Source organism: Gastrolobium bilobum, unplaced genomic scaffold (assembly GCF_033153095.1).
Source record: "Gastrolobium bilobum isolate Gb01-03AN ecotype WA unplaced genomic scaffold, APGP_CSIRO_Gbil_v1 utg10332, whole genome shotgun sequence".
NCBI lineage: Eukaryota > Viridiplantae > Streptophyta > Magnoliopsida > Fabales > Fabaceae > Gastrolobium > Gastrolobium bilobum.
In genome coordinates this window covers 39,267-46,335 of record NW_026898346.1, presented here as the reverse complement: position 1 = coordinate 46,335, position 7,069 = coordinate 39,267, and the positions used below count along the sequence as shown (strand labels likewise).

Genomic DNA, 7,069 nt, shown 5'->3' with positions numbered 1-7,069 from the left:
AACTCATTCTGATCGTTCTTCACGACAGTCAATCCTCCTTTCTTTGGAACTGTCTGGACTGGACTTACCCATGCAGTGTTGGAAATGGGGTATATCATTCCAGCATCCAGGAGCTTCATCACTTCCTTGCGGACTACTTCCTTCATTGTTGGGTTTAGTCTCCTCTGAGGCTGTCTCACTGGTTTAATATTGTCTCCATTAGAATCTTGTGAGTACATAAGGATGGATTGATTCCCTTCAAGTCAGGAATAGACCATCCAATGGCCGTCTTGTGCTCTTTGAGCACTTCCAACAGCTTCTTTTCTTCAGTTGGAGACAAATCTTTATTGATGATGACTGGGAATTGTTTTTCATCTCCCAAGAAGGCATACTTTAGAGTTTCTGGCAACTCTTTTAGTTCTACCGTTGGTGCTAATGGAACTGAATCATCTTCTTTCTTTTCTAACACCTCATAGATAGATTCTCGCCCTTCTTGTGGAGCTCCTTCATCTTGATCGTCAAATTCATCTTCAGTCTCTTGATCATCAAAACGCACTTCTTTTACTGCTTCATCAATCACATCAAGTCTGAAGCAGTCACTTGGGTCATATGAGTTCTTCATAGCTTTAAACACGTTGATTGTGATTGTCTCATCGTTCATCCGTAACTCGAGCTTTCCTTGTTCGACGTCAATCAAAGCCCGAGTTGTGGCCAAGAATGGCCTTCCAAGCATAAGAGGTATTTCAGTTTCTTCTTTCATATCCAACACAATGAAATCAGCAGGGAAGATAAACTTGTCAACCTTGACAAGGACATCCTCTAGTATCTCATTGGGTCTCCTTGTTGAACGGTCAACTAATTGTAAAGAGACTATGGTTGGCTTCAGTTCAAAATTCCCAATTTTTTGCATATTGACAGTGGCATCAAGTTGATGCTTACTCCAAGGTCGCATAATGCCCGGCCAACATTGGTGTTGCCTATCGCAATTGGGATGTTGAAACTTCCCGGATCTTGAAGCTTTGGTGGGAACTTCTTCTGAATGATGGTACTGCACTCTTCAATAAGTGCTACTGTCTCACAATCCTGCAACTTATGCTTTCTAGACAATAAATCTTTCATGAATTTAGCATAGTTAGCCATGTTAGCAAGAGCTTCAGCAAATGGAATATTAATATACAATTTTTTAAACATTTCTAAAAACCTGGCATACTGTTGTTTTTGTGCTTGCTGCTTGAGCTTCATAGGATATGGAGGTTTCTCAAAACGAGAATAATCCATCAGTTTCTTTGGAGCTTCAACAGCTTTCTCCTTTGCTTCTTCTTCGTCTTGCCTTGCAGGTTCTCCTTCCTCATGCTCCAACTCAGGTGTTGGCTCATCAACTTTCTTTGGCTGAACTGATTTTGGCTTTTCTTGAGGAGTGATCACAATTCCACTCATTGTCACAATGGACTTGCATTCCTCCTTTGGATTCACAATTGTATCACTTGGGAACTGTCCTTGAGACCTTTCAGCCAACCTTCTAGACAACTGGCCTATTTGACTCTCCAAGTTTTGAATGGAAGCATCCTGGTTCTTGTGGTGGGCTCTGGTCTCCATTATGTGCTCATTGGTGGTCTTGGCCAGCTGTATCATCGCTTTCTCCAATTCGGATGGCTTTTTTTGTTGCAGCGGAGGAGGTTGCAGATAGTTGTTGGATTTATAATCCAAGCCGCTCCCTTGATTCCTCCTTTGGAAGTTGTTCCCTTGGCCTCCATTCTGATTTCTCTGGTAACTTTGAGTGTTCTGTGGAGGCCGTTGATCATACCAAATTCCATTGACCTGGAATGGTTCAGCGCTATTGAGTGTAGGGCACTCATTAGTATCATGCGGCTCCTTACAATACTCACAGTCGAATACATCTACCTTGGCTGTTGAGAACTGCATCTTGTCGAGCTTGGCATTCAGACTGGCCAGCTGCTGCGAAATCATCCTTTGTTCAGCTAATGAGGCGTCAGTGTTCCCTAGTTGTAAAATTCCCCTTTTAGGCTGAGCTGTTTGAACTAGAGGAACTGTAGTTGACGCATTATCATTCCGTGCCAAATAATCAATGAGCTCCAGGGTTTCCTCTGCTGTCTTCTTTCCGATGGCTCCACCGGCTGCACTGTTGACAATCATCCTGGTATCTGGTGTCATCCCGTTGTAAAAGACTCTGACTTTCTTCTCGTTTGGAAAGTCATATTGTGGGCATTTTCTGATCAACTCCTGGAATCTCGTACAAGCATCACAGAGTGTCTCTCCTGGTTGCTGAATGAAGTTAGTGATTTCGTTCACCAACTTGTTGTATTTTTCCCGAGAAAAATGTTCAGCAAAGAACTTAGCTGCTAATTCCTCCCATGTTCAGATACTGTTGGGAGCTTGTCGAGTTAGCCATCTGAGGGTTTTTCCGATCACAGCAAAGGGAAACAACCTGAGTCTGATTGCATCATCAGACACTCCATGATGCTTCGTGGTGTCACAGATTCTCAGAAATCTGTCCATGAAGTCATGAGGATCTTCGTAATCCTCTCCACCGAATGGGTTCTTCTCCACCAAGTTGATCAGCGACGGATTGATGTCAAAATTGTTGGCATCTATCTGTGGCCGGAAAACACTGGAGTTCGGCCTTGTGAACATAGGAGCCAAAATTGACTCCATCAACACTGCTGGAGGAGGAAGTTGATCTCCATTATTGGCAGCCATCACGGGTGTTATTTGTGGCTTGGAACTTGAGGACTCCTCTTGCTTTCTTTGCTTGGCTTGTTTCCGATTTTTCTTTGCAGTTTTCTCTATTTCTGGATCGAACTGTAAAGAATCCCGATGTACTTTACCTCGCATAAACTAAAGCAAAAGGTCAGTAACAAAAAAATCCAATAAAGAAATTCAAAAGTTAAAAATAAATTAGGCGTAGTCAATCCCCGGCAACGGCGCCAAAAACTTGTTGCGTAAAATCAGCAAGTGCACCGATCGTACCAAGTAATAAAAGTGAGTAAGATATCGTCCCACGAGGATTGAGGCACCAGATTTAAATTTAACTATTCCTTTCTTATTGGATGAACAAGGGTTGGTTTGAAAATAATGGTATTTGTAACAATTGTGAACTATTCAATATTTCGTGAATAATTCAGAGAGAAATTTGAAGAAATTAAAAAAACAAAGATTGAGATTTGAGAAAAATATTAAAAGAAAAACTATTGCAGTAAAGGACGCCAACACCTTTCCGATCCCACCTTGTAATATTGATTAATATTTATATTTAATTACCTAATTGACCAAATAATTCACCATCTATAATTAATGAGTTAAGCCCTAATCCCTTAGTGATCTTAACCTTATTAACCCTATTAGAATCCTAATCCCTTAGAAATCCTTTTTCAAGTTAATCCTTAAGCCCAGTGAATTTTCCACATTTGCAGTTCACGTAGCCTATCCCTAGTGCATACATGAACAGTTATCTTACCCTTTGTCAGGAATTAGAATCCCAATATCCCTATTGTGAACCCTAACCCTCGCAATCCTAATAGAGTGGCGAATTCTAAAAGAATTATGGGATGAAGAACAGAGTAAAATAAATTCAATTGAATAATTAATCATAAACTTAACCAAAATACAAAAGGTTCACATCAAGGGTTGTGACCCTTACCACAATATAAAAAAATTAGCCAGACATATTCATGTCTGACAAAACAAAGTATTCAAAAGAATTCATAAAAACTAGAAATAACCGAAAAAGTAGAGAAGAAGCTTGCTCTGCGTTCTGCCTCCGTGCAAAAGTGTGTTTTTCTCTTGAGGTCTGAGTCTCTATTTATAGAGTCCTTGACCTAGTGGAGAAGCCTGGTCCAATTTCTTTCCAAAATCTCACTGTGATCTTGTCTCTGATTGAAAAAGATTCCATGTTGAATTATCCGCACCTCCCACGCCTCTAGCGTGAGATCCACGCTGTGAGCGTGGGAGGTTCTCTTCTATATCCTGGAGCTCCACGCCACTAGCGTGGCTGCCACGCTGCAAGCGTGGGTTGTGAAAAAGGATGGCGCTACTAGCGTCAATCCCACGCTAGTAGCGTGGTAACTTCTGCCTATTTTGGAACTCTGGCACTACTAGCGTGAGTCCCACGCTAGTAGCTTGGTTGTCTCTGTATGAAAGGTCTCTCTTCACGCTAGGGGCGTCATACCCACGCTAAGAGCGTGGGCCTTCAGATTGGCTTTCCTTTTTTAGCTCCAATTTGTCTATTTTTCCTACGAAATCAACATGAAATCAGTATGCAATCTCTGATTAAGAATTTTGATAGATTAACAGTGATTATCGCCCTTTTTTCTTAAGATTCAGTCACATTCTTTATCTTTTTGGTTTAGATTTCCTTATATGTTGAGCACATATTAGTATTTCAAGCACTAACACAGAAAAATCTGGGAGGCAACGTGCGAATCAGAATAATAAGGACCTTGAAAGCAAAACTGGTGGGGATCCCATGGTGGTTAAGATTAATGATGTTGAATTTAGAAAAAATTACAACCAAATGGAGGTGGATAAGGATGAACAATTTCCAAATGAACCAGTAAATGGCCTATCCAATCCCAAGGCTCCTGATCCAAGTAGGGGTAAAGGAAAGCATATTCAAATGAACTATGATCTCAATAATGAGGTTGAGATGGTTTTAGAATCCGGAGATTCAGCACGATGAAAATGGGATGGCAGAAAACCCAAACTCCTGCCAAATTACCATTGATTAATGTCTTTAGTTACATGGAATTGCCGCTGTGCGGCTAAAAAATGCTTCAAATCAACATTTCAAATGATGGTTCGAAGGCATAAGATTGATGTTGCAGCTATTCTTGAACCTCGAGTGAGTGGTTCAAAAGCAAAGCAGATTATTAAAAAGTTGGGTTATCGGGATTCTATAGTGGAGGAGGCTCGAGGTTTTACGGAAGGACTTTGGCTACTATGGAATAACGATAGGTGTCAGGTTCAAGCCATAAAATAGACTCATCAATTCATTCATGTTCGTGTTAGATTGGCGGATCATCAAACTTTTCCTTATACAGTTGTCTATGCAAGTCCTAGAGAAGAAATTCGGAAGAGACTTTGGGAAGATTTAATCCAGATAGCAGAAGATATTTCTGATTCATGGTTAATTGCAGGTGATTTTAATGAAATTGCATTTTCAAGTGAGAAACGCTGTGGAGCTCCAGTTGACATTCAAAGATGTAGTAAGTTTGCTTCTTTTTTGACAGAAATAAAGATGATTGATCTTAAGGGTATAGGCTCAAAATTTACATGGAGAGGACCAAGATTTCTCCATTTAGATAGAGTCTTTAAATGCTTAGATCGAGCTTGCAGTAACGCTTGATTGGAGAATAATATTTCAAGAAGGTCAGGTCCGAGTGCTTCCTCGTATCAATAGTGACCATAATCCTGTCCTTATCACATTGGAGCCAAGGAAAGATGATGGGGTGGAAAGACCATTTCGTTTTCATTCTTTTTGGATGGATCACCAACATTTCAATACCTTCTTTAAAGAAAACTGGCATGAAGATCAAAGAACAGTTGATAGTCTTCGAGATTTTACTCCTCTTATCAAGCAGTGGAATAAAGACGTTTTTGGTAATATCCAGCATAAAAAGAACAGGTTGATGGGTAGGCTTGAAGGAATTCAGAGGGCAATTTCTGAGCAGAATAAAAGCCATTTAGAAAGGATTGAAGTCAAGATAAGGGGTGAACTTCAACAAGTTTTAGAGCAGGAGGAGATTATGTGGTTTGAAAAATCTCGTGCTAACTGGTTAGCTCAAGGTGATAGGAATACGAAGTATTATCATACAAAAACAATTGTCAGACGTAGAAGGAGCAAGATTCTGGAGTTGAAAGATGAAGCTGGACATTTGGTGAGAGGAGATCAAAATATTGCAAGGATAATAAATGATTATTTTTCTAAACTATTTTCTGAAGATAACCATGATCGAGTTTGGGTCCAAACTCTTTGGCCAAAGGTGAATGATGAGATTGCTATTCAGTTAGGTTCTACAATATCAAAAGATGAAGTTCGACGAGCCTTTTTCTCTATGAAAGCCTCAAAAGCTCCAGGGGAGGATGGGTATACAACGACGTTTTACAAAAAGAATTGGGATCTTATTGGTGAACAGATTTGGAGGGATATTCAGTGTTATGTAGAAAACCCTACTAGCATTGAGGAAGTGAATAGTACTTTAATCACTTTGATCCCAAAAATTCCAAAGCCAATGTGTGTTGCTCAATTCATACATATTTCATTGGGTAATGTAATCTATAAAGGTTTGAGCAAGATCATCGTGGATAGACTTAAGCTTGTGATGGAGACTTGGGTTTCCCCATACCAAGCTAGCTTCGAGCTGAATAGTCAATTACAGGATAACATTATAGTTGTAAAGGAGCTGGTTCACACTATGGGAAGAGTAAAAGGAAAGAGAGGAACAATGGCAATCAAACTGGACCTTGAAAAAGCATATGATAAAATCAGTTGGAGCTTCATTTATAAAGTGCTTGTCGAAGTTCAAATCCCTAACTGGATGATTGGTGTTATAATGGCATCAATAACTTCAAACCGACCAAGAGTTTTGATAAATGGAGTGGCTTCAGATATTATAGTTCCTCAGAGAGGAATTCATCAAGGGGATCTAATCTCCCCTTATATTTTTGTGCTTTGTGCTGAGAAACTATCCCACTTGATAGTTGAAAAAGTGAACTTGGGTGTGTGGAAACCTATTAGAGTCTGCAGAAGAGGGCCGAGTGTATCACACCTTTTATTTGCAGATGATATTATCCTTTTTGCAGAAGCAGATATGGAGCAAGCAAAGTTGATTATGGATTGTTTAAATCTTTTTTGTGAGATGTCGGGGCAAAGTGTTAGTGCTAATAAATCTTTGATTTATTTCTCCCTGAATACTGATAATCAAGTTGCTGAAAGGATTGTTAATAGAATGGGTTTCAAGCGTACATCTAGTATTGGCAGATACTTAGGATCTATTGTCAAATAAGGGAGATATATAAAAGCAGACTATGGAGCAATCAAGGATCGGATCAAGTCAAAACTGGATGGATGGAA

At 39.8% G+C, this 7,069-nt stretch overlaps 1 non-coding gene across 1 annotated transcript; it reads left to right on the top strand.

The window, feature by feature from the left end:
• Positions 1–2,188: 2,188 nt before the first annotated feature.
• Positions 2,189–2,295, top strand: LOC133315103 (small nucleolar RNA R71). Its single transcript, XR_009752036.1, has one exon. It is a non-coding gene; the product is annotated as a small nucleolar RNA R71 (small nucleolar RNA).
• Positions 2,296–7,069: the final 4,774 nt, after the last annotated feature.